Raw genomic sequence first — 27182 nt, 5'->3', positions numbered from 1 at the left:
CTTCATTCTCCTGAAGGATGTTTTTCATGTGGTGGCAGAGATGGTCTTACATTTTATCAGCTGAGCAGTGCTCGCAGAACTTGCTGACAATTAAAGTTGCTTTGTCAGTCTGTTTTCATGCTGATGATGAAGACATACTTGAGACTGGGTAATTTATAAAGAAAAAGACTCACAGTTCATGGCTGGAGAGGCCTTACAATCATGGCAGCAGGCAAAAGGTATGTCTTACATGGCAGCAGGCAAAGAGAGAGAATGAGAGCCAAGCCGAAGGGAAAACTTCTCATAAGAGCTTGTGAGACTTATTCACCACCATGAGAACAGTATAGGGGAAACTTCCCCCATGATTCAATTATCTCCCAGTGGGTCCCTACCACAGTACCTGGGAGTTATAAGAGCTACAGTCAAGGTGGGGACAAGCCAAACCTTATCGGTTGCCTTAATAGTTCCTTCCCACCCCAACTTCAAGTGAAATATGGAAAAGAACCTAATACTGGAAGGCTTGTTGAAGTTGTCGTGTTTAAACATTTATTTGTAACAGTTCTTTATGTTTGACTTCTTTATTTGCTGCTAATAAAATTAAGACTTAAAGAAGAGGCCTGGTGGGATAAGAAAAAGACCTAGATTTGGAGGTCAGAATTGTTTATTAAGTTTCATTTCTAATATATGTGTCTTTGGAGAAGTCTTGCTTTATCAATGGAATTATAATGAAATAGATGGGGTCACATTAATTGATCCCTGAGGTTCTTTCCGGCTCGTGAGCTCTATGGTGCTGTCCAAGATGACTTTCCTAGGGTATCCTGAGTGTTTAATGAAGCAATGTAACCTGTCATCCAGACTATCTGCTTTCCAAACCCATAGATGACACAGAATCCAGGAACCTTTTTTTCACTAAGAATAACAGGAAGGCTGCTGGTGGGTTTTAGGAATTAAAGTTAGAAAGTACCTCTCTGGGATTGAGAAAAAAATATTCTGACTCAGTCTGGGGAAGAGAATGATGATGAAGAAAAATAAAGGCATTAGGGTCTCATTCTAATTTGTTCACTTCACACTCTTTTGCCTGAAAGCTGAGTCTTCCATTATCTGAGTAGACTAAAGTAAGGTGAGGAACTCCCCTGTGTGGGGTGTAGATGTCAGGGATATAGAATTGTCTACTGGAGCAGTGGGGAGACTGAAAGTCAGGGAGTCAGCCTGAAGCTATGGGGATCAGAAGTGGGAACTCAGGCATGGGGAAGGTGGATGGACAGTGGGAAATCAGTGACCTGAAGGAGAGGCACAGCACACAAGATTGAAAAATAGAAAAAGATTCTTGGGTAGTTTTGGGTCTAAACTGTTCAGTTATACCTTATATTTTTTCCAGTTGCCTCTATAAGCTAGATTTAAATTAACTAACTTACAAGAGGCAAACTTACAAGTGAAAAAGTATCAAGTGGAATGCCAATTTACGTAATTTACCAAGATTAACTACCTATGTAGCTGGACTATGATGCTGGAAAATCTATTCTGGAAGTGAATTTAAAGTGAGAAGATTGCCTGGTCAGCACAGAGGTAGGACAAAGGGAGATAGTCTTAGGACATAAATGTTTGATAACCACGGCTCATAGCCCAGGTGTCTTCACAAGAGGAACACACAGGAACTGGAGAGCTCAAGGTCATGAGCTAGGGCCCCGTTAACCTGCCAGTGCTAGGCTCTCTGATTCTGAGTTCCAAAGTCCCAAGGCATCTGATTCCTATCCCTTATCTTTGGTTCACTCATTTTCTAGTTAAGCTAGTACCTTTTATTATAAAGCATCCATTTTTAAAATCTTGGTTGTTTACTCCAAATCATTTTGTCTCTAAGGCATCTTCTGCATGTTTTTAAATTTTGAGACAGAGTCTCACTCTGTCACCAGGCTGGAGTGCAGTGGCACCATCTCAGCTCACTGCAACATCTGCCTCCCAGGTTCAAGCGATTCTCCTGCCTCAGTCTCCCGAGTAGCTGGGACTACAGGCATGTCCCACCTTGTCCAGCTAATTTTCGTATTTTTAGTAGAGATGAGGTTTCACCAGGCTGGTCTCGAACTCCTGACCTCAGGTGACCTGCCCACCTCAGCCTCCCAAAGTGCTGGGATTGCAGGCGTGAGCCACGGCACCCAGCCTGCCTTTTCTGCATATCTAACGTCTCTTAAATTGTGTTGGTTTTATAGTGTAATTCTTACAATTCAAACTATATGTTGCTGTCATCCCTGTCTGTTTCTGTCACTTGTAAAGACATTTTGATTTACCAGTTTCCTCTGAGAGTTGATGATGGAAAGAAAAAGAAATTAGCTTATATGTGTTCAGGAATTGTCCTTCCTGCTGCCTGACTAAAGAGACTTTTATGGCTGGGTATGGTAGCTCATGCCTGTAATTTCAGCACGTTGAGAGGCTGAAGTGGGCAGATTGCTTGAGGTCAGGAGTTCAAGACCAGCCTGGCCAACATGATGAAACTCCATCTCTAATAAAAATACAAAAATTAGCCAGGCATGGTGGGACATTCCTGTGGTCCCAGCTACTTAAGAGGCAGAGGCACGTGAATCACTTGAACCTTGGAGGCAGAGGTTGCAGTGAGCTGAGATCGTGCCACTGCACTTCAGCCTGGGCAACAGAGCAAGATTCCATCTCAAAAAGAAAGAAAAATACTTCCTGTTTTTACCCCCTGCTCTTTGCAGTGGGTCCTGCTGTTCCTAACGGTGCTGCAATGATCTTTGTGACTCTGGCATCTTTCATTAGACTTTGCTTCTTGATTGGTAAAGTAAGAACTTGGAGCCAAGGGACCTGAAAAGTTTCTTTTAGTGTCAACATGTTACAGTTCTGTTGTTCTTCTCCTTGGGCTGAGTTTCATGACACCCTAGGGGTTGGATGTTGCAATAAAAGGTTTCATAGTGAAATTTTGGTGGGCCATTTAGAGAGTGAGACAGACCCATTCTTCTAATCAGTTACCAAATGCGTTTTAAAAAAATGTCAAGAACTGCAATTACATTGCAAGGAGTGAGTGTGTGTGAGGGTGAGTGTGTGAATGTGTATGTGTAAGAGGTGGGGGGTATAAGATATAACATTAATTGAGAGTTCATAGAAGTCACTTTTCTTTTTTTCTGGATAGTTGTTTTTAGTAATTATGCTCCCATAAACTTTGGCCTGATAAACAGAATGATGGCCGTGATTCTATTAAAGTAAATTGGTTTGTTCTGAGACCCCCAAAGAATAACATTCAAGTAATGTGAAAGAAATTGTTTTAACAGTTAGTTTAAAAAAAAAAAAAAAACTAAGCTAAACAAAACACCAAAAAACCTTCACCTACACTGGAAGATTAGTGACTTTTGTTTTTATTTTCTATTAACGGTCTTTTAAAATAGATTTTGCATTTAGAAAATTAATGAGACTTACAGGAACATGTGCACATGACTAAATACATATTATAGCGCCTACTAGTAGCAGAGATGCCACAAAGCCATTGTAATAACACTATTTTAAAATGATACTGGGATATTGTGTTAATATTAAGTTAATTTTAAATGACTGTAGTATCCCTTTCTCTGAGGAGGACATGCCAGCATGTCCTCCTCAATTTACTGTTGCTGATTACAGAAGGAGAGATTATTAAAATTGTTGTGACAAGAAAGCTATATATCAATGAATGGAATTAACAGTAAGCTTTGGCAGCAATACAAAAAAAGTAAATTCACAAGTACACACAGAACTTCTTTCCTGTGTTGGTAACAGAGAAGTGGAAGAACTCAACGGGGAATCCAAGAGTCTCTTCACAGTCTTTTGCCAAAAGACTGAGTTCTCCCTGATCTGATTGAACTGAAGTAGGGTGAGGAACTGCCCTGAATGGGGTGCAGGTGTCAAGGATATCATCCCCATAATTGTCTACTGGAGGGATGAGGAGATTGAAAGTCAGGGAGTCAGCCTGAAGCTGTGGGGAGCAGAAGTGGGAACCCAGGAGTGGGGAAGGTGGACAGACGGTGGGAAATCAGAGACACAGGATACAAGGTTGAAAAATACAAAATGGTTCTTAGGCATGCTCAGGTATAAACTGCTTAGATATACCTGCCAACATGAGGCTTTCTGATTCTGTTTTTCTGAGTCCCAAGGTGTCTTTTTCCCAGCCCTTCTCCTTGGCTCACTTCTTTGTTAGAGAATCTAGCACAGTCTGTGTTTAATGAGGGGTCAGGCAGGCTCAACCTCCTATGATTCTCCACGTGGATCTCCACGGTAGCTGTGAAACATTGCAAAAGTTGCTTCTCCATCCCTTCAACGCCTCCATTTATAATACTGAACCAGCAGTCCCTTCCATGGTCAGAGAAGCTATGAGGCTTACCTAATTTTTCTAGAGTGCTATGGTATCCTTGGGTGGTACCCAGTGTTGCCAACAGGCAATATGATGACTTACAGGTATACACCTTGAATGGCCCTGAAACCCAAGATACTTTTTGGAGTCATGTGCTGATAGGTAACCCCTTCCTGATACTGGGGTGTGTCAGGTACAGAGTGGTTTGGAGACCACAGTGGGATGGGCAGTGCCGATTTGCTCATCCTCCTGATGGATGCTGTCATGAGAGAGAATGTGCTTAGATTTTTATCCCTGTGTGCAGCTCTTAGAGAGAGAATTGAGCTTTTGAGAGGGAATTGGCTGCTTGCCCTTAGGTAAATATTTTGAAGATTTTCTATTGTTGCTTAAAATGTTTTAGTTGGAAGTAAGCACAATGCCTAATGATATTCACCTCATATTTCATTAGTTCATTAAAGGGCAGGGGATTTACATTCCACAGAGACCTATTAGGGGAAATAGTTTTATTAAAATCCTAATTATTATTTTAAGGTATATAAATTAATATTCTTATTTGTGAAGTGCTCCCTCTCTCTGCTTAGGATGCTGCATTGACAATTAAAATACAATAAAGATGATTAATAATGAATACACATAAAATTAAAATATCATAAAATACGCAATTAAAAAACACTAAAAACCCTAGCTGAGCAGAATCATTAGAAAAGGCTAATCATGACTAGAATAGAAGTGCTGCAGGAAGATGATGTTGCTGAGCATTATTTAACCACGGAGAGTCTTCAAAAAAAACGCCGAACTCATGGCTTATCAGTGAGGATGATGTGAATCAGTTAGATCCTTGATGCCGTACATGAGAAAACAAAAGTGAACAGGGTCATTTCCATAATTTGACCTTCCAGTTATTTCTGTGTCATAAATAGGCCTACCTCAAACCTGAAGGAAAGTACCCAGAATGTAGTCAAGCATGTACTTCTGGTCATAATAAATTTTAATATTATTTTATGAAATTTAATGCTGTTCACGTAAATATCATTGCTCATGTGTTATTGAAACTAGCTCTCAAAAAAAAAAATGGACTAGGTAACCTCTGAAGCCGTTTTTCCTGCTTCCAAACTCTATTCCTTATTAAATAAAGGGTAACGAGGGAACAGAAGGCATTGAACAAAGATTTAGGACCGGTGGGTCTTCGCGGATAGCAGTGGGATCAAAAAAGATGGTTTTATATTCAAGGGATTCAGTGTTCTTATCTCTAAAATGGGAATTCCTCATTGATTGCTGTAAGGAACAAATAATACCATATTTGAAAAAGCTTTAGAAGTATATATTTCTAGCAACTATACAAATACTCTTGCCTTAGCTCATAAGGTGCTCAGATTCGGGTTTGACAGTTAGGATCCATCACTAGGTGACACTTCAGGTGATTACTTTTAAGAGAAAGTTGAGCCAATTTCCTGTCTTGATTTCTGATTTTCTGTTTCTTTTTTATTGATCTCAAAATTTATGTTGCTTTGTTTCTTTGCAATCTCAAATTCTTTCTAAAAAGAGATAGTATGGAGATAAATGAAAGCTTAAAAAGTGTTTTCATTGTTTTATAAAAAAAATTTGGCTCACAGGATATCTTAATTGGAATAATGACACATTGTAAAGGGAATTAATTTTATATTTTCCTATTAGAAATGGATTCCTTTGTAGTTTTAAAGGTGGTTTGATTTTTGAGCTGTTGCTAGTAAAATACCTGGGAGGTGAACACATTTAAATTCTTGCCTATTCCTTTTATGCTTCGGGGAGAGAAATTTTGCTTTCTCACTGAACCGGTATCTGAGAGGGTGAGGCTCTTAAGATGCTGAAAATTACAACCTACCTTGTGCTAGATGTTAAGTGTTCTGTGTGACTTGTCACCAGTCCTTATCACAATCCTGAAATGTTGGCATTGTCAGTCTTTCTGTACACGTGGGGCAATTGAGGGCTGAGGAAGTGAAGTTACTCAGGTTTACGTTGCAATATTACATAGCTGGAAAGCCTGGAAGCTGGGGTCCAAATCATACAGAGAGGAGGCTCTACCACCAAAAATGAGGACAGGCATTGTTCAAACCTGTCACATATTCACCTGCGAACAGCACTTTTCTTCCCATCTGACTTACAAGGGCAGACACCACGGACTAGGGAAATGCTGTTTTTACTGGATGGTGTTTCATGGGTATTTGTACCCACCTCTCATCGTGACCTTTGCTGCTCCATTCAGGAAAGAGAATGAATGAGCTCGTTACTCTCCTCCGCCTTTAACTATCACCTCTGCTCTTACTGCAGAGTAAGAACATCAGATTTGAATCATGCACCTCTTCACCACTCTCCTTATTTCCTCATCTGTGAAATAGGAATAACAGTCGGAGCAAATTTGGTAAGTCATGTAAGTACTTAATGCCTAGTGAAACCAAGGGTTCCATAAATGTTAAGTATTACTGCTCTAGTGTCCTCAACTACTGGGAACAACTAGAGTGTACAACACTTGCATATTCTCTGATTGAACTCACCTTAACTCACGAGCCCTTCCATTGCCCCCTGTGTCAGAAAACGGAATCTTGGGCTACAAATTTCAAATGGTGCAGAGCTTAGTGTCTTTTGGTTTGATATTCAGTGAGAGTGAAGGCTCTACTCCTTCTCTTCTTCCCCTTCAGGATGGCATCTGGGTTAACGGTTTGCATATGTAAATCCTTTCCTACTGTCCCAGTCTATTTATGGTGCTATGTCCAAATATAAACTGAGTACTTATTTTTGTGGCTCTGGAGGCTGGATGTCCAAGATCAAGGCATTAGCAGATTCAGTGTCTGGGGAGTGTCTGCTTCCTGACTCCTGGTTCCTGCTTCCTTGGTTGTTGTAGACTCATATGGCAGAAGGAACAAGGGAACTCTCTGGGGTCACTTTTGTAGGGCACTAATTCCACTGATGAAGGCTCTGCCCTCATGACCTCACCGCCTCCAAAAGGCCTCACTTCCTAATACCATTGCCTTGGAGGTTAGGATTTTAATGTCTGCATTCTGGGGAAACACAAGAATTCAGTCCACACTATCTGAGTTTCTACCGCCTCCTACTTTTCACATCATCACTGAGTTGGTCCCCACTGTGGCCATTGCTCAAGGCTGGATGAAATGAGAACCGGGAGATGGCAGGGCCCTGGGAGGCATCCCACACCTCTGGCTGGATGGCAGGGCTCCCAGCTGGAATGGTGGTCATGGATGATGTGGTGCACGTAGGCCTCCCATTCCCAGCCATACCCCATTAGCATTCAGCATTACTTCTGTTTTCTGGTGAGGGAGCTGTCACTTCTCCCTTTGGGCTCTGCCAGCCCTCAATGCCTACCTTCTGGGCTAATATTCAGAGTGGTGTGCCAGCACCATGTGCCCCTAGTCTTTATGCTTTCCCCTTCATGGTTTCAGAGATGTATCAACAGCCCTCAGTGCCTCCAGAGCACAGGGAATGGGACAGATGCCACTCTTTTGGTGAGACAGACTTCAATCTGGGTCCCTCATAGCTCACTGAGGGGGGCAATTTGTGAGTCTGTCTTATGCAGACATCTTCAAATAAAAAGTGAATGCTAGTGTCCTCATTTTGAAATTGCCCACACCTCAGGGTCCATTCTCTCCCTGGTACCCCAGGAATCACCTGGCAGTGCTGCATGCCTTTCTCTTCCTCTTCCTCTCTCAGCTCCACTCAACTCTTCCCCAGGTTCACCCCCACCTTGTTTTCAGGAGTGGCTGCAGAAATGAGGTCCACTGGAATGTCTCTACAGTCAGGGTCACAGTCTGCTGCCTCGTTCACCTGAAGGGGTGTGGCTGGAGAGGGGAGCTTCTTTGAGTGTCAAGACTGAAGAATAGAGTCCTTCTCTTGCTTCTGTTAGCTTGTTGCCATTTATCAGACGCTTACCATGTGCCAAGCACCCAGCTCTGTGCGTCATAGGCAACGTCATGTATCCTGAGTGCTCTTCCTCGGAGGTAGGCATGCGTACTCTGCTGCTTATACAGAGAATGAAGCTTGGAAAAGTTTAGTGACACAACCAGGCCATGAGTGGTGAGCCCAGGACTCACATCCTGAGGGGTTTGACCCAAATGACTCAATGAGTATTTGGGAAAATGAATATCTCATGAGGGAGATCACTAGATTGCATGTTTACCCAGATTCTCTTTCTCTCTCATTTTCTCCCCTTCCTTCCCTCCATCAGCCTCTTATCCCGATTTCTCTCTCCCCATCCATAGGAAAGGTTCTGGTCTCAAGCCACCATTCATTGATGATTCACGGCTGCTTCCGGTTCCCATGTCTTAGTTGTGTTGTTGTTTCTCCCTGGAATCTACTCTCTCTATCTAGAAAGCACCACTTGATTTTTCAGTGCCTGCATTTCGAGTGTCATGTCTATTGCATCATTCCCCACATCCCTTGGGAGTGGACTGGTCACTCGTGTTGTGCTTCCACAAAGCATTTTGTGTGTACACTATTATAATACTTCAGCTGTGCTGGGGTTGCCAGACCTCTCCTCTTTGGATAGTTTTTTGCCTCTAGGTTACAACAATTCTGCAATGTATATGTATTACATATACATGGAAAATATATAATATTATAATATATAATAATAATATGTAATGTGTAATATAATAATACATAATAATAATATATAATGTGTAATATATATATAATATTGCATTTAATGTTGCATTTCTTTGCTCTCCTTCCCCTCCCACAATGTTATTTACATGTTTTCTAATAGATAACATCTTCAACTTAGGAAATGTGGTCAGTGCTTGCCTTTGAATCTTGCTTGGTATATTGTGAACTCAGGGGTGCAGGCACAGGTGAAATAATTTTTCATCTCTTTAGTCCCAAGCTCCTGACAATTTGTCTTGCATATATATCAATAGGCTATAGCCTATTGAATAAATGAATAAATAAAGGAATAAATGATGTACCAAAAATAACATGGTTACAAGTGAAATTTATTTAACTATGGCTTCACATGGTATTTGCCATTTGCTTGGAAGTTTCCTTCTCTAGCTCTCTAACTTGGAATTTTTATTTCTGGGAATCAGACTAATCTTCCGTAACTAAATGTTTCATTTCTCACACACAGTGGGCACTTCTTAACTGTTAAATTCTGTAGGTCAGTCAGCTGAATCTTGATTTATTTATTAGTACAAATGAGATTGTAGTATTTACCTGCTTCAGAAATTTGGAAGGGTGTACACGATGCCCATTTGAGACTTTTTTTTAAGTTTTCAATTAGCAAGAATCGTGCCTCGGAATAACCTCATTGGCTACGATACTGCCACTGCGCAAAGCTATTTGAGATATTTTTCTTAGGACTGCTATAACCCTCACGTGTTCTAGAGCTAACCTAGGTTGCTAATGTTTCATTGACATTCTCATTCCGGTTGCTCACACAGCAGCTTTCTCTTCTTCCTCCATCCTAGCAAATTTTTCAGAATTTATTTTTATTTTTTAGGTATTTACCCCTCTCCATGCAGCCATATGCCTCAGCAGAAGCTGATTTCAACCCTGCAAGGGTGACAAAGAGATTTCCATTTGTCTTGTGAGTAACGTGATAGGAATAGTCATGGGATCCAATTTTGGTGAAAGATATGTGAGGGGAAAGATTCTGAGAACTCCTTGGGAAAGTTTCTTTGCTGGAAAAAGAAAGGTGCAAATTCTTGCTCTAAGAATTACGTTTGTTCAGGTTCTAGGAGAAAACTATAGTTAGGGGATTACAAGCCTCATTTATAGTAATAAAGAGCATGCATTCTTCAAAGATAAATGAACAACACATACGTAAAAACTAGAGAGCGTGCCATGGGGAGTGATTGCCTCTCCTCTTCCTGTGAGCATCATTATCTGGATGTGACTTGCTTTAGTCATCATGCTATCATTCAGAGGTCATACTGGTTCTGAGAACTCTGTAGAGCCAAGGAAACTTGGACCTATGGTAACATTTTGAATCACTGAATCATTCAACTCAGAAGCCTACGTACTGCTCTGGACTGCCAGTTTTGTCAGAATATATAGTATCTTATTGTCTGAGCTAGCCCGAGTTAACATTTCTGTTGCCTGCAACCATCAGCCTTCATTCTCATCTTTATAAACCCAAATTGCCACCATCCTCTCCAATAAACAATTTACCTCCTAAGTCTCTTCACAGTTTTTCTGTGGTGCTAATGTTCTCATCCAGGGAAGGAAACTCTTTGCATCATTGACTTTCTGTAAATGTCTTTCCTATTTGTCTTAGCTTAGCTCTATTTCTTAGGCAGCTCTGGGTCCTTCTAGGCACCTATACTCCAGTGATTCCTAAACTCAGTAGGAGTTTGGGCAACAATGAGGCATCAATCTATGGTAGGACATATGGCTGTATAGTGCCCAACACACTCTTATCTTTTGGTTCTATGTTACCTTGGTGAATCTCTTCATTCCTTCATTAGCCTATTAATTTACAAATATATAGAGAGCACCTTCAGCAGAAGATACTAGATCAGATTGTGGGGATACAACAAGGAACAAATAGAAAGATCATTTTGGAGTTTAAGATTTTTTTTTCCTGGCGAATCTAGGAAGAGGATGAATTCTTAGAGAGTTTAAGAGAAGGGGAAGCATTTCATTTGCTTTTGACTAATGAATGAATGCTGCCTCATCAAGACAAAACAAAACAAAAAAACCCAAGAGCTTTCTCATTATCCATAAAATTAAAAGTAATGGCTTAGGTGAGCAATCATCTTTCTGTAGCTGAATGCTAAGCTCATTTCCCCTTTCCCAAATCTCCTGGAGAGAAGAATACCTCTCCAGTGTCAATGCTACCTAAAAATGCAGGAACTCATGACTTGGAGGAAGCAGGCATTGGTATCTGTGATGACTTGGATAGAGGAGGAGGTAGGAATACTGGTAAAGAGTTAGGGACTGGAATAGAGCCCTCATAGGCTTCCAAAGGCCAATGCTTTGGAGGAAGCCGTTCATTCTCTCTGTATTACATCTTGAGGAGTGTGGGATTGGAACTGAACTACTGCTATTTGAAATTGTGTCATTATGATTAACAAAGTTCAGAATCAGTCAGGAGACAATGAACAAATACAAAAAAAAATCACCCTAGGCTAATGTAAGGAAATGAATTAGTTGATGGCTAGAGACATTAAAAGATAAATAGGAGCTCTGGAACTTTATAAACCTTTGAGAAGTTATTTTAGGTGCCAGAGTCCAGTTTTCTTTCGCAATGGTGGCTGAGACTCATACAGATTCTCAAATCACCTCTTCTTTGTAGCAGTGGCAGCTCAGAAATCAGTGCCTATTGGCCCTTTTCTCATGGCTGAGGAGTTTTCTCACCAGGCTCATGGGAGAGAAATGGCTACATGGATCCTGTTACTTGCTATTTACTTAGTCCTTTGCGCATTTCAGGTTTCAAGCCTCTTAGGTGTGGCAATTAAGAGGCTGCTTGAGTGCCACCTCCCCATATTCTGCACATCAAGCCATGAACACACAGCCATGGACAGCATGTCCACGTAATGCATCATTCCAAACTGGGGCACTCTAGAGGGTGGATGAGAACACTATCAATAGTTATGGGGGGAACAAGGGAAAACTGGGACTTTCTTGAGCAAACTAGACCTTATGCATACTCTATCCATTGAGCACTTAGCTATTTAGAAGTGGAGAGATTATATGTCATAGAGACATAGGTACCTAACCAGGTCACCACTCTAAGTAAGGCATCATCGTCCCTACTTGCCAACATAGCCATACACACTCCACCTCTCATGCTCGACAAATCCTTTTAAATGTCTTGTTTTCTTGGTTTGTTCAAAATAACCAATGATGGATGGCTAATTGCCCCATAGGAAGTCCCTTCAATTTGTCAATTTGCTTAAAATTAGGTAAATAAATGAATCATCCATATTTTATCCCCTATTTTATAAAAATTCATTCTAATCTTGCATTTTCACTTTCTCCACTATTAATCTGCCATTCAAAGAAAACAAACAAATGAAAAACCCTTTAAAAGCAGTGAAATAATTGTGCTGCTCCTGTTACTCTGTGAAAAGGCTGTTGAAAAAAACAACACAAAACAAAACTATGACCTGATCACAAACATTAAATGGTTTAAAAGTGAGACCTTCGTAATCTGATTGAAGGGATCACATTCATTTTTTATCTTAGCTTATATGCTTTCCAATGTGTCCTATCTCCCCAGCACAGAGCTTTACTCTTGGAGAATATTAAGCATGGATTTCTAGTTAATTAGTTAATACTATGGATAGCTTCAACTTTATATTTTCAACTTATTGTTTCTGGCAATGAAGGGCATTATAAATGAACTTCAGTTTTACAGCAAATAATCTGGCTATAGAGATAACCCAAAAAAGTGCTTCAGTAATTGCCTCTATGCATACAAAGCTTGTTTTTACCATGGAGGGAGAGGAAATTTCAGGGCATTTCAAGGCATGCTAGTTAGAGGAAAAGGTCATGATTCTTTGGCTTGGAGGGCATAATCTGCATATTCTACTTGATCTAAAAATTTTAAGTGCCTTTTATACTCGTAAGCTCTCTTTTTCTAAAGAGGCTATCCCTCCCTGGTTGTAAGTTATTCATGGAAATATCGCATACAGTAATTATAGTAAAAATAGCATTCTACATTTGCACAGCAGATTATAATTTACGAAGTAGTTTTGCATACTCATCATCTCATATGACCCTCTCCACAACCACTGAAGAAAGTGTTTTTGGTAGAGAATGTTATTAGTTTAGAAAATTTGGTTTTCTTTTTCTTCTGGGCAAACACAAGCTATTTCCCAGGTTTCCTTGGAGTTAGCCATGCCCATGTCCTGGCCAATGGAATGGGCAGAAGTCACATATGCTGTGCTACTTTTTTTTTTTTTTTTTTTTTTTTTTTTTTTTTTGAGATGGAGTCTTTTTCTGTCACCCACGCTGGAGTACAGTGGCAGGATCTTGGCTCACTGAAACCTCTATTTCCCAGGGTTCCAACGATTCTCCTGTCTCAGCCTCCTGAGTTGCTGGGATTACAGGTGCACGTCACCGCAGCTAGCTAATTTTTTGTATTTTAGTGGAGATGGGGTTTCACTGTGTTGCCCAAGCTGGTGTCGAACTCCTGAGTTCAGGCAATCCACCTGCCTCAGCCTCCCAAATTGCTAGGATTACAGGTGGGAGCCACCTCGCCCAGCCATGTTATGCTATTTTTAAGCTTAGTCCATTACAAACTCTGGCCATTCTTCATGTTCTTATTTTGTCTCATCAACCAGTTGGTTGCAAAGAATCCATAAAAGGACTTCAATAACCCAAGGCAGGGGGTGTCTAAAAAGTACTTCCAGTTGGTCAAATCTCCTTGCCACTTGTTTCTGTGTATAACGATTTATTGAAGTTAGACATACTGATTAGTTTACTATCATCAATGGCTGCCTTTGCACCACAACAGTATCATTTAGTAGTTGTGACATACAGCTTATGAAGCCTAAAATATTTTCTATCTGGCCCTTGACAAATAGTGAAGGGGCTGACAAATACACAAGATTAAAAGAGCCCGGATCCCTAAGTTACTGCAGTCCTTCACGCTGTGACTCAGAGATCCAGGCTCTTTCAATCTTGTGGATTTGAGTCCTGCTAAAAATATAAACCTGATTGCTATTGGATTCTGTCCATGTGGGAGCTAGAATCTTTATCTTACTTGGAGGAATTGAGAATTGACACTGTGAGATTTTGGGGGTGACGAGTCACTGAAGGCAAGGGACATATTGAAGCAGAGCACATTGAAGCAGGGCGTACTGAAGCATCCACACTTAATTGTTACATCAAGAAATAACCTTCCATTGTGTTTAACCACTGAGGTTTCAATGCTTTTGTATCAGTCACTCTCCTACCTTTATTAACATAATTTTCTTATATTCAATTTATAGATGAGTTAATGAAGATCAGATAAATTACTACTTATTTGAGCTCACTTAATACTAGTTAAGAAACTAGTAGTTGTAGGCAATGTGGAAGCTTAACTATCCCAGGTATGTGAATTCCAATGCCCGTGTACTTTTCAACCCATCCCAGATGTCAATACTGAACTTATTATATGAGGAATATTTAGTTCTATAGACTAAACACAGTGCTTAAATGCTTAAAGTTTAGTCAAGAGTAATATGCCTCTCAGAGTGTCCGACAGAATATAGAAAACCCTACTGGTAAAAGGAATGTTGCAACATCCTTTTTTTGTGTGAGTCCCGGTAAAATTGGGGCTTGGTGAAGTCAGTTGATTAAATGAGGTCTTTAAATTATTGTTAGTGTCTGTCTCTTAGGCCAAGTCAATGGAAAGAAAAAAGATATGAAAAAAAGAAATCTGTGAGGCAGCGGCTAGTGTTGTTACCAAGAGAAATTTTTTTAGTGAAAGAATAAGGATGTCATGAAAATCATTGAGACTTTGACTGCTGAATATCTGGATTTCATCATCTTTGAGGAGGCATTTCTGGGATATTTGGTTTAGCGAACATCTTGGTGATTTGAAGATGTGTTAAGGCACTCTTCATGGGTACATTGTGTTGGGCAGAATCCCACTACAAGTATAAACCTAATTGTTATTGGACTCTGTCCATTTGGAACCTACAACCTTCCTTTTGTTTGGCGGAACTGAGAATTGATACTGTGAGGAGATTTTTTGTGGTAAGGAGTTATTGAGGGCAAGGGGCATATTGAAGCAGTGGAGAGTTGGACCCTCAGGATGCTGTGCAGAATGGGAAATAAAAATCAGAGACCATATTATGCAATAATTCCAGAACACTAGAGGAGACGGCACAGGAATATATCAGCTAATTCCGCATGAAATGGTTGATGTCTTTCTCATTATACACCATATTAGCATAATATGAATAAATCCTGGGGCTCTCCCTAGCCCAGTCTCACTGCAGAGTCATAGTCAAAGGTCTACAGTCCAACATCCTGGAGTAATAAGAATGTTACAGTTTTATTCGAATTTATCGGATAATATCAAAAGAGTGCCATTTTATTCCTTTCATTCTCCTAGCTGCTTGCCACAGTGTCTACTGATTGGTCTCAATTTTTGTTTTCCTTTTTGTCTTTTAGATTTCTGTGAAATGTTTCTCTACACCCATTTCTGTGGCCTCCACTTTTCTTTCCCCATCCTATTTCTCTTTGATTACTCTGCAAAATACTTCCTTTGTGGACTTTGTGGGTGTGTGTGGAGAGGGGGATCATGAGGGTTAGGAAAAAGGAAGGGATTGTATATACTTATGCATTAATTATTTTTGTCCCTGTGGATTTAGAAAGGCAAGAACTAAGAGAAACTATTTGGGGACAAAGTAAAATCCCTGTTGTAAACCAACTAGGCTTTGACTGAACAGTAAGCAGAAACCATTAGCTTTATTAGATCGGGAACCAATATGCCTTGCCTTGATCATCTTTACTTTGAGGTATATGGCCTTTGCAGGGTCCATTGAAGTTTACATCAGGGTTGCTTGAGAACAGATGTTAAACAGTCAGTGCTTTTATTTCTGTAAGCTAATAAGATATTATTAGATGCATTCTAAGACATCCCTCCACCCGTCACTTAGTCCTCCTGACCAACCCATCATCTTCCTCCATTCACTCTGCCATGGAGACCTATTGTAGCCAAATGATCTAACTGAGAAAATAACATTTATTAGAACCAGACATTAAACAAAGTGACTATGAACAAATGGTGTTGCAGCTGCCTTGCCAGTACCTACTGTCACAAAATACTTGTGAGATAAATAAAATCAATACAACTTGGAGGTGATATTTAGGAGTCTCGGGCTTGACAAGTAAATAAGGATACACGAAGAAGTTGCATCCTTGGAGGTAATTCGGTTTAATTGGAGCTTGCACTAGTGAAGAGATCATGAAAAGCCCAAGCTAAACGAAATGGTACATAACCGTAACAAAAACTACTTATTTTTTTTTTTTTTTTTTTTTTTTTGAGACGGAGTTTCGCTCTTGTTACCCAGGCTGGAGTACAATGGCACGATCTCGGCTCACCGCAACCTCCGCCTCCTGGGTTCAGGCAATTCTCCTGCCTCAGCCTCCTGAGTAGCTGGGATTACAGGCACGCGCCATCATGCCCAGCTAATTTTTGTATTTTTAGTAGAGACGGGTTTCACCATGTTGACCAGGATGGTCTCGATCTGTTGACCTTGTGATCCACCCGCCTCGGCCTCCCAAAGTGCTGGGATTACAGGCTTGAGCCACCACGCCCGGCCAAAAGCTACTTCTTTTTACGGGTCTGAAAGGGAAGTAGCTTTGAATTTGGGAGTATGTTCTGTTGGTTCACACATAAGCCCTTTCTATAGGTCGAAATGGTTGAATATCGGAAATTTCTTGTGGTGTCAGTCTTATGTGCATTTTACCTTTGATTGAAATAGTTTGTAAGACATTTAGTAGTCATTTAAATGCTACCTTTGAAATTCCACATTGGTGGGGGAAGCACACTGGTTAAGGCTAGAGCATAGCATGGGTTCAAAATCTTGTTTATGCATTTTCTTATGGCATTACTTTGGAGAAGACATTCTATTTATCTTTGCCTCACTTTTCTTATTTGTAAAATGGAAAGTAAATGTTTATTGACTGTAGGGGAAGGATTATTGCAAAAACCTGTGGGTAAAAGGCCTACCTCGCCCAGGGCCATCACACAAATAGGCAGGTAGACCTTAAGTTAACACAGAAAAGTGCTTATTTAAGTTAACACAGACCACTGCGATTGAGTCACATACCGTTATTAGAAAGAAGTGGACATCACCATCATCAAGCAATACCATATCATTAAATAACATTTAGGAGACAGTTCTATCTGCTGGACATTGTGTGAGGGGCTAAGGATGGAGGCAGACAGTCCTAGCAAAGTGTCAATCACTCTGGGGTTTTTTTCTTTAGCTTCAAAGAATGCTTGCCTGAAATCTTACATGTTAATGACTAACGTCTAGGTACCAGGTAGCCAGAAAACTCATTTAAAAAATATCAACAAATTCTGCATGATTTGGTTTTAGAAAGAGGCATTGATTTCAGTGGGGAAACTTTTGTCTCTCAAGGTTATGTTTGTGAGATATTAGGCTATAAACATGGGCACAAGGTCATGTATGTTAGTCATTTATGCATTCCCAGCTGCAGCACCATGTGTGACCTTGCCCAGCTATCCAAACAAAAATGAAAGATTACCCAAACACTATGAGATTTGTGTAAGGAATTACTTTGTGAGTCATAGCTGATTTCTCACTGTCCGTTTTTCTCTTTCAGCCGAACCGTTTCTTTCTTTCTCTTGGTCTGAAATCCCCTAGATGGCACTAGAGAATACTATATTTAAGTGGTTTATATAACACCCTTCGGTAAATGAGGCCAAGTAATTTTTATTTTTCTGCAAATACACATTAATAAGAAGTTGAACAGGATAGAATGCAATGTGTGAGGTTAGCACTTATGGATTCTTTATTTAAAAGGTATACTAAATGCTCCTTGAAAGAGAATGTAGGTAATTTAAATGTGGGTATCTCACAATTGGTCTTAGGTATTTCAATTAGAATAAAATTTATTTGGTGCAGACAAAAAGACACAGCAGAGATCTTGAGGCTGATTGTTGGCTCAAATGACATTTACATCAGAGCCATAGAATAAAGTATTAGGGTCTCTTAGGAGGGAGTGGGTTTAGATGGGACCCAGAGTTCACACCTCCCAGGAAATGGGCAGGTAAGATGAGTGAAGAGGCCTGGTTGGAATGTTATGGGATGTGGTGGTACATGTGGTTACTGGGCTCACACACCAGTGAGAAACAGGGTAGGTAGGTCTGGTGTGGGCCACAGGCTTTGAAGTGGCAAGGTTTGTAGATCTAATCCACATAGGTTTTCCATCAGAAACTTAAGGCTAAGCTAATGTGCCTTACCAAAGATCACAGAGGGAATTTGTGATCAAGTCAGGGTTTAAATTCCATTTTCCTGACTCCACTCTCTCCTCTTTGCCATTCATTCCACCATAATATGTCAAAGATGTCTCTAGCACCTCACACTCCCTAATCTCTTCATTGTTTTTTCTTATCCTCCCTTCAGAAGTTCAGTGTTCTTTCAACTATGTGCTAATTTGGGTGCTCTAAGTTGCCAATGGGTTGAGGGCTTTCAACTTAAGGTGCCTCAAGAATAAGGCAGTTTTATTCCATCCTAACAGGAACTTGGAGGTAGGGAAGCTCCAGGGTTTGCTAATTCAGCAGATCAGTGATACTCTCAGGTGGCCAGTGTTTTTCATTTTTGTACTCTCCATCTTTTCACTCTCAGTGTTTGTTTCCATTGGAGAAAAAATAGCTTTTGCAGCATTAGACATCACGTGCAGACTTGACCACATCCAGCTGTGTTAGAAGAACCATTTCTTCCTTGCACCTCTTCTATAGTGTGGGAAAATTTTTCCCAGAGACCCCCCAGCCGACCTACTCTCATGTCTCATTGGCCAGAACTGAGGGAGATTGCCCAATGATATTGTGGTCTGTTACAAAAAGTCTTGGGAGGTTGGCCTTCTCTGGGCATTTACACTACTTTTGCAGAATACCAGGATGTGGTAACACAAGACCCAAACAGGAACGAGGAGAAAGGGACTGTTGATTGTGCCCTCAGATGTCACACCTCCCTTTTCACAGTTGCCCAAGTCCTGGATGGCTCAGCAGTCCATCCCCTCTGTCAGAGGAGAGGCATCTCCACCAGCAGAGGTGTTTGGAAATGGTCAGGGATGTTCTTGGTTTACAAAGTGACTAAATGACTGTCTGCAGTATTTTGGATGAGAACAGGGGAATAAGAACTATCCTCCAATGTTCAGGCCAGTCCTTTATGATATAAAATCATTTTGATCAAATGCCAAAATATTACACCTATTGAGAAACATTGGAGGTCAATCAGGACTTCCTACTAAGTCATGGGCGAGGGGATGGACTGCTGAGCCCCTTTTCAACAGTGTAAAGGGAGGTGTGACATCTGAGGGCACAATCAACAGTCCCTTTCTCCTCGTTCCTGTTTGGGTCTTGTGTTACCACATTCTGGAATTCTGCAAAAATATTGTAAATTCCCTAAGAAGGCCAGCCTCCCAAGACTTTTTGTAATAGATCACAATAAGATAAAAGAGAATATAGTAATTACGAAGACTTTACTTGGATAACACGAATTATGAAGGAGTTGTGATTCCTCTTCAACCGGCAAATACTGCTTTTATTTGCTCACTGGGGTAAGGATGGAAGGAAGGAGATAACTGGGAAGACAGATGGGCTCCTTTGCTGGTTTGCAATTTTGTGGGGGTTGGGGAGCTGGGAAGTGACTAGAGCTAGAAATGGACACTGCATTTCTTCCTTCCCAATTCCCTGAGTGTCATGGGAGAGAATTAACAAAGGCGAGGTAGCAGTACCATTTTATGGAAATAACTCAGTCTTTAAAGTCATAGCAACCTTCGTCACCAAATCCAGGATTCTTGTAAACTATATGATTTTGGGACAGTTACTAAACCTCTCTGAGCCACAATTACATCCTTGTTGAATTGTGATTGGCAAAAAAAAAAAAAAAAAAAAATCTACCTGGTAAGTGCCTTAATTACACAAGAGAGCAGAAGGTGAGTCCCTAGCCAGTGCTCAGTAAATGCTAGTTCCCATCACCTTCGCCTGCAGATGACATTGTTATTTATTTATTCACCCTTTCTCCCTATATAGGATTGCAAGGTGTAGCAAATAAAAATACAGAATTCTTAGTGAAATATGAAGCTCAGATAAATAAAAAATATTTTGTTGATACAAGTATGTGCCATGTAATTTGTTAGCATAAGTCTATCCCAAGTTGCATGGGACATACTTATACCAACAAAGTATTCATTTTTTAAAAATCTGAACTTCGCATTTAACTAGGTATCCTGCATTTTATTTTTCAATCCTATACCCACATTCTCTCTCTTCCGTAAGTTATCTGTAGCCACAGAATGAATAAGTCAAGCCTAAATTAAATACCAGTCTTTCATGCACATGTTTTAACATTTGTAAACACTTGACAATCCCATGATCTACAGCTTCAGCTTCTTTTAATGAGCAAGCACCCCTCCACGCTCAGGAAGAGAGGAACTTGCCTTGGCTGAGACATGATGGGCAGGTCTCAAAACCCATCTTCGTCTTACAAACTTTGTGGTTGATCTTCCTCCAGAGTGTTTTCTCTCACAGTTGGCTGTTCTGTGTCTGCACAGATCTGCAGTAAATACTGTACTGCACTGCTGAAAAGGGAGGAAAAACATCACCATCTGCATCTACAGCTTGCAAATTACAGCTTGTAATCACCTGCTATTAAATAAAGACACTTTAACAATATTTTGGGTTTTAAATTAGCAATTTACATCACAAGATTCTGAAAATACTAGTCTTTTAATACTGCAATTTTCTTTCTTTTTAACCAGGCACCAACATGTATTGAATTTTTTAAAAGAAGCTATACAAAGTAATGTTTATTTAAACAATAGCCACCAATGGTATGAAACACACAGATGGAAATCCAGTAGTTCCTTTCTCACTGGGCGACATCCTTGGGAGACCTTGATGAGGCTGCAACTCTCTAATTTACATCATGGGGGAATCTAGGTACTGACCTTTTTTTTTAAAAAATAACTGCTTGGCCACACCAAGCTATGTGTCATCTAAGAAAGTGTTCTCAAGCCAGGAATCAGAGGCAAAGTCTTTGTTTGAAGGAGACTTGAAGCAAAAAGGCTGAAAGGGAGTTCAAGTGGGAGTATTTCCCTTTGTCACTTGACATCAGGGCTGAATTGGAGGGGACTGGCATTTGTACAAAGCGCAGCGGATGCAAAATGAGATGGGATTTGGAAGCCTACAAAGAGAGAAGATTAAGCAGCTTTGTGCCTCACGGACACTATGTTTGTAGACAGAGGGTTATATCTATATCCAAATATAGTGGTTTGTCTTCAAGTTCTTATTATTGGACCTTTATTCTGTCTTTCTCTTGATATCTGGGTGAGCGAATGGGAAAACACCAGGAGCTGGCATATATTGCAAAGAGCTAAGTATAAGCTTTGCAGTGTGAATCACTGGGTTGTAAATTCCTTCACACAAACAAAAAGCATTCTGGAGCATTGTAACTGTGAGCAGGCAGGCTGCTTTCCTCTGCTTCCCCCATGCCTTCAGCCGCCCTTGATGAACAGCTGTTTCTTACATTTCCTCTAGACCAAGGGCTGTTTTCACTACTAGTGTTTTTTTTTTTTTTTTTTTTTTAAATCTAAGTGGACACTTTCTTTTCCTTTGTTGTTCTTGCCTTGCCATTTTTGTTTTTTATAACCCAAGACAGCAGCTTCAATCTTAAACTCTTTCCTTCCATGGTGTACTGAATTTTGATTTCCTGTACATGGCATGTGCTTGCTTAGTCAGTGTTAGATATTAGTATTTTTGCCAGTAGTAGTAGGAAAGGTTTAATGCTGTACCACGCCAAATTCTAATGTGAAAGAGGAAGTATCTTTAAGAAAAACACAGCTCATCCCATGAACATGCAGTGAGTGACTGGTTGCAGGTCATCATCCCATGAACACATTCATCCCATGAACACCTCATCATTCCATGAACACACAGCAGGTGATTGGTCTGAAAATTTGGGTAGTTTTAGATCCTTCCCAAGTTCAGTTAATTGTGCTCTTCAGCTCCACAGGTTCAGTCCTGAGTCAAACGAAACCTGTCTCTGGCAGAGCTGGTTTACTTGGAAAAGCAGCCCAATGAATGGCTCTTAGGCTTTTCCAGTCCTCCAAGGCTTATGGTCACCTCTAATGCAATTTATCACCCTATCTTATTATCTCTGCTAAGGTCTAATGTTAGTCCCTCTGTGAAGGATTAAATTGGTTCAATCTAATCTTCTAAATAGAATTTAGATGATTTGGGGCCCAGCTCAACTGCTTCTTGGTCAGTTTCTTTTATTAGGTGCTATTTATAGTACCATTTCCCGATAGAATCAGGGGATAATGGCTAGATTTTTATTTCATGTTGATCACATACACGTTCTTTTTAAAGGCTTTTAAAAACTAAATGTACAACTTATCACCAGCATAACACTGGAGTCCTTCTCATTTGCTTAAATGAAACCTGCAAATAATGAATTTTTTCCTTCATAAGTACACACATGCTCAGGTGATAGAAAAGTCCTTGAATGGCTATTGTTAGAGTTTCTGGGCTCATGGCCTGTCTAGTGTCTTTTAATGAATATTGTAAATGTGGTTACAAAACGTTTCAATACAATCATTATCTGAAAGAAAAATATCAGTAGTTTTTGATTTTACACTTTGAATTTGTCCTTAGCAGTGGACATTATTTTGAGTTTTAGTTTTTGAGACAGAATCTCACTCACTCTGTCACCCAGGCTGGAGTGCAATGGTAGCCTCTTGGCTCACTGCAACCTCTGCCTCCCAGGTTCAAGCAATTCTTGTGCCTCAGCCTCCAGAGTACCTGGGATTACAGCCGCCTGCCACCACGCACCCCTAATTTCTTGTAGTTTTAGTAGAGAAGGGGGCCAACCACCATGTTGGCCAGGCTGGTCTCGAACTCCTGACCTTGGGTGATCTGCCCGCCTTGACCTCCTAAAATGCTGGGATTAAAGGTGTGGGCCACTGTGCCCACACTCATGTATTTTAAAACTGTGTGTTGGCCACAGATCCTGAGATATGAAAGAAGGAGTACAATTGATCCTTACATTTTCCCAGCTAAGTGAACAGGAGTTGCAGTGAAGATGAAGTAAGATAGTTCTGAAAGTACTTTGCAAACTGTGGGTTGCTATTTTTTCTTTAAGTTATTAGAGTTACATAGTTAAAGTCTTTTCTAGCATTGATGTCAGGACCTGAGACCAACACCTAATTCTGGGATCTTAGTGCAGGCTATTAGTCTGTAATCTGTGTGTGTGTGTGTGCAAACATGCATGTAAATATCAGGTTTGTTTTAGAAGCTTCCATTGAATTTCCCTCCTAAATAATGTTTTCTAATACGATTTCTTTTCAATTATGAGACTGCTAATTTCCTGTTTCCATGAGGTAGTCTTAAACCATTTTGAGGAAGAGAGAGTAATGTAGTAAGAGAGTGATTTGCTAACCTTTATTAAGACTTCAAAAACATTTGTATGTACACTTTCTTAATACTCATTAGCTCCCTGCTCCTGACATTTTACAAATCCTTGGATACTTGTTATCATCCTTTGCATCCCTTTTTATGATCTCTCAGCTGGAGAGGGATGGTTTACCCGTTTTAACTACCTTTAAGCCTTTAGCTAATTAGGTAAACATAATTTGATGTAATGGGTTTTGCCATTGAGTTTACATTTTAAGGCGTCTCTCACAATGTATCTATCCACTCAGGTTTTGCATAATGAGTTTGGCATTAAAGGACTGTAGCCGAGAAAGGCACATTTCAGAGCCGTGGCGAATGGGAAGATGCAGAACATTGCATGCCCAATCCATCGTCTTACTAATGTGGTAAACCTCTTCAGCCCATCTATCTCTTTCAAGAATTGCTAGCAGGGAGCCAAATTGATTGGTTTCCCTTTCACCTTTTAAAAATCTCCTCATGCATCTGCTTTTGTGGCTGGTAATAATCACAGAACAATACAATTTCAACTTGGAAGGCATTTAAAATGTCATAAAAATCCAATCGTTTATCCTGTGCTTGGATCTCTCGTACAATTCCCAGCCCCAGTGGTTGGCTAGGCTTCCCTTAAATTCAGTAATGGGACACTCACTACCTCTCAAGAGAGCTCATTCCATTTTCATACAGTACTAGTGGCCAGAATATTGTTTGTTTTTCCTAGAAGAAATTCTTCTATTGACTTGTTCTCTTTTCAGTGGATAGACAAAAACATGTGCAATTTTTCTTTCTTTTTTTTGCACGTATTTGAAGAAAACAATCATTTCCTCTGCCTGTTTTTCTCTTCATGCCAAATATTTGTGATGATGCAAGTCTTTATATGATGTGATTTTAAGTCTAGCCATTCTGCATGCATCAGTTCTGGACATGTAATTGGCTGAGAAGAATATCAATGATAAAAATGACCATATTAGCCATTTCATATGTACTAAATGTATTACAAACATCATCTTTAATATCTGCAGTAATCTGAGTTAAGTAATGTTACCGTTACTTTACAGATGAGGAAACCAAGGGTAAATGCTAGTTAAAGATCTTTGTTAAGTTTGCATGTCTAGTAGCTGGTAGAGCCAAATCTGAACTGATGTCTTTTCTGATTCCAAAGTGCACGTTCTTAACTCTACATCATAATTTCCTTGATGAGAAGTAATAACAAGCTTCTCACACACCCCCAAAACTAATCTGAATGCTCCAGGTCTGGTTTCAGCAATTCAGAGTGGAGAAAGGTTGTCACTTATCTTGTCCTAGAAGTGATGCCAAACAAATGAACTGATAAAGGTACAGTCAGAGAAAGAAGGAGGGGAAACAAAGGAGTGAGCTGATTAATAGCAGGGCCCAGGAGTCACAAAATAATTAAAAATGGTGTGCTTGGCAGGTGGGGAGGCAAAGCCTACATACGTCATGGCTGAAGTGGAAAGTTGGCAGTAAAGAACACAGAGGCATGGATGCTGTTGTGTAAATCGCCAGTTTAGGGTCTGATCAGAAATCTAGCTCTGAAAAGCTCACTCTCTGGCAGCATTTTCAGAGCCTACTGTAGTACACTGTATGCCTGCCCATTGCCTTTGTTTCATTTGTTTGTTTCTGTTTTTTTAAATTGAGATGGAGTCTCACTCTGTTGTCCAGGCTGTAGTGCAGTAGCTTGACCTTGGCTCACTGCAACTTCCACCTCCTGGGTTCAAGCAATTCTCCTGTCTCAGCCTCATGAGTAGCTGGGACTACAGGCACCTTCCATCACACCTGCTCATTTTTGTATTTTTAGTAGAGATGACAGAGTTTCAACATATTGATCAGGCTGGGCTTTTAGATGAAGACAATGAAGTCTGGGGGTGTCAACCATCAGCACTCAATGTCTTGCTGGCCTGTCAGTATGCTGGGCTCCTCGCCCTCAGGCTTTTACTTCAGTTGACTTTGGGAAAACGGTAAGGCTTTAAAGAAACAGTCGTTGAAGCTATGCATGTTCTGGGTGCAGCTGTATCTCTGTTTGGAAGAATATAACCTTCCTGGGAAAATAGAGACCTGAAAGTGGAAAAGAAAAACCTTATATTCATAAATGTCCTTAGTAAACAAATAAAACTGATTAAAGATGAAAGAGAAAAGGAAAGCCCTAGTGCTTTTTGTTTATTTCTTGGTAGAATTAAGTGGACTGCCAAGTTAGAGGATCTTATTGCCAAAGAAACTTAAGGGACTGTTGAGTTAAATCCTCTGTTTGTATGGGAAACAGGTGCAGAGAAGGAAACTTCTCGCCCAGAACACGACACCCAGGCAGGGACTGTGAAGAGTGTTTGATCTAGGTCTTCCAATGGCAAGACCAGGACTCTCTCTCTTCTATTTCCTTAGGTTTAACATTCCTTTGATGAAGCATTAACTGTTCCATTGAAATGCACTGACACAATGAACAGAGTTACAAGATACAGCGGAAGCTTGCTGTGTAACCTGATGCAAATTCAGTGACTGACGCATCCTTCTTGGGGATGTTAGGTGAAATTATCCGGGGAGGGGGGCACTTGTTGCAACAACATTCCAACTAGCATTGTGGTTTCCTGTAAGATAAGTATATGTTGCTCTAAATCACTAAGTTTGCAGTAATTTGTCATAGAGATGAAAGAAAAAAAGGAAAAGTCCTAGCGGTTTTTGTTTAGTAGACATAAGTGCACTGCCAAGCTAGAGGCCATTAGAGGATAGTTTTGCCAAAGAAACTTAGGGACTTAAGACATTTTTACTTGAGATATGGTCTTGCTGTATCATCCAGGCTGGAGAGCAGTGATGCAATCACGGTTCCCTGCAGCTTTGAATTCTTAGGTCCAAACCATCCTCCTGCCTCAGCCTCCCAGGTGGCTGATACTACAGGCACCTGTCACCACACCCAGCTAACATTTTTTATTTTTGTAGAGACAGGAGTCTTGCTATGTTGCTCAGGCTGGTCTCAGACCCCTAGGCTCAAACAATTTTCCTGCCTCAGCTTCCCAAAGTGCTGGGATTACAGGTATGAGCCACTGCGCCTGGCTGTTATAAGACTATTGATGGTGTGTCTGGTTTCAGTCAGTGTTTCTCAAATGTGGTTGGTAGAACATGAACTGGAATCATGGAGAGAGGGAGATACCTTCATTAAAAATGCAGATTCTTAGGCTTCCCCACAGACAACCAACATTAGAGGTTTTGGGGAGTGGAGTCTTCAAACTGATACCTAACGGACATCCCAAATAAACCTATGGATGTTGTGGAAACACTTGTTTTAGGCCATTAGTACATTTGTCTCTTATGCTTGCTGCCACAAATAATCACAGGCTTCATTACTTAAAGCTACACCTAATCATTATCTTACAGTTGTAGAGGTGAGAAGTCCGATGTGAGTTTCACCGAACTAAAATCAAGGCGTCATCAGGGCTGCATTTTTCCTGGAGGCTCTAGGGAAGATCTGTTTCCTTGCCTTTCCAGCTCCTAGAAGCTGCCCATAGTCCTTGGCTCTAGGCCCCTTTGATCTGCCCAACCTCTGCTTCTGCTATTACATCTCCTTCATGGACTCTGACTTCCCTGCTTCTCTCTTTCCCTATAAGGATCTTTGTGACTACATTATTCAGGATAACCCTTGTATCTCAAAATTCTTTATTTAATCACATCAGCAAAGTCCCTTTTGCCAAGTAAGGTTCTGGGAATTAGGACATGGACATATTTGGGGAGATTAAACTGCTTAGCCTATTTTCA

General features: G+C 40.4%; 1 protein-coding gene and 1 non-coding gene across 2 annotated transcripts in view; one reads left to right on the top strand and one right to left on the bottom strand.

The window, feature by feature from the left end:
• LOC118152102 (uncharacterized) overlaps positions 1–27182 on the top strand; it is a 57525-nt gene that overhangs the window by 13681 nt on the left and 16662 nt on the right. The window lies entirely within an intron of this gene.
• On the bottom strand, positions 9502–9635 carry LOC118152450 (U4 spliceosomal RNA). Its single transcript, XR_004741214.1, has one exon. It is a non-coding gene; the product is annotated as a U4 spliceosomal RNA (small nuclear RNA).

Source organism: Callithrix jacchus, chromosome 3, assembly GCF_049354715.1.
Source record: "Callithrix jacchus isolate 240 chromosome 3, calJac240_pri, whole genome shotgun sequence".
Taxonomy (NCBI): domain Eukaryota; kingdom Metazoa; phylum Chordata; class Mammalia; order Primates; family Cebidae; genus Callithrix; species Callithrix jacchus.
Note: the sequence above shows the minus strand (reverse complement) of the source record. Positions and strands in the feature narration are given on the sequence as shown.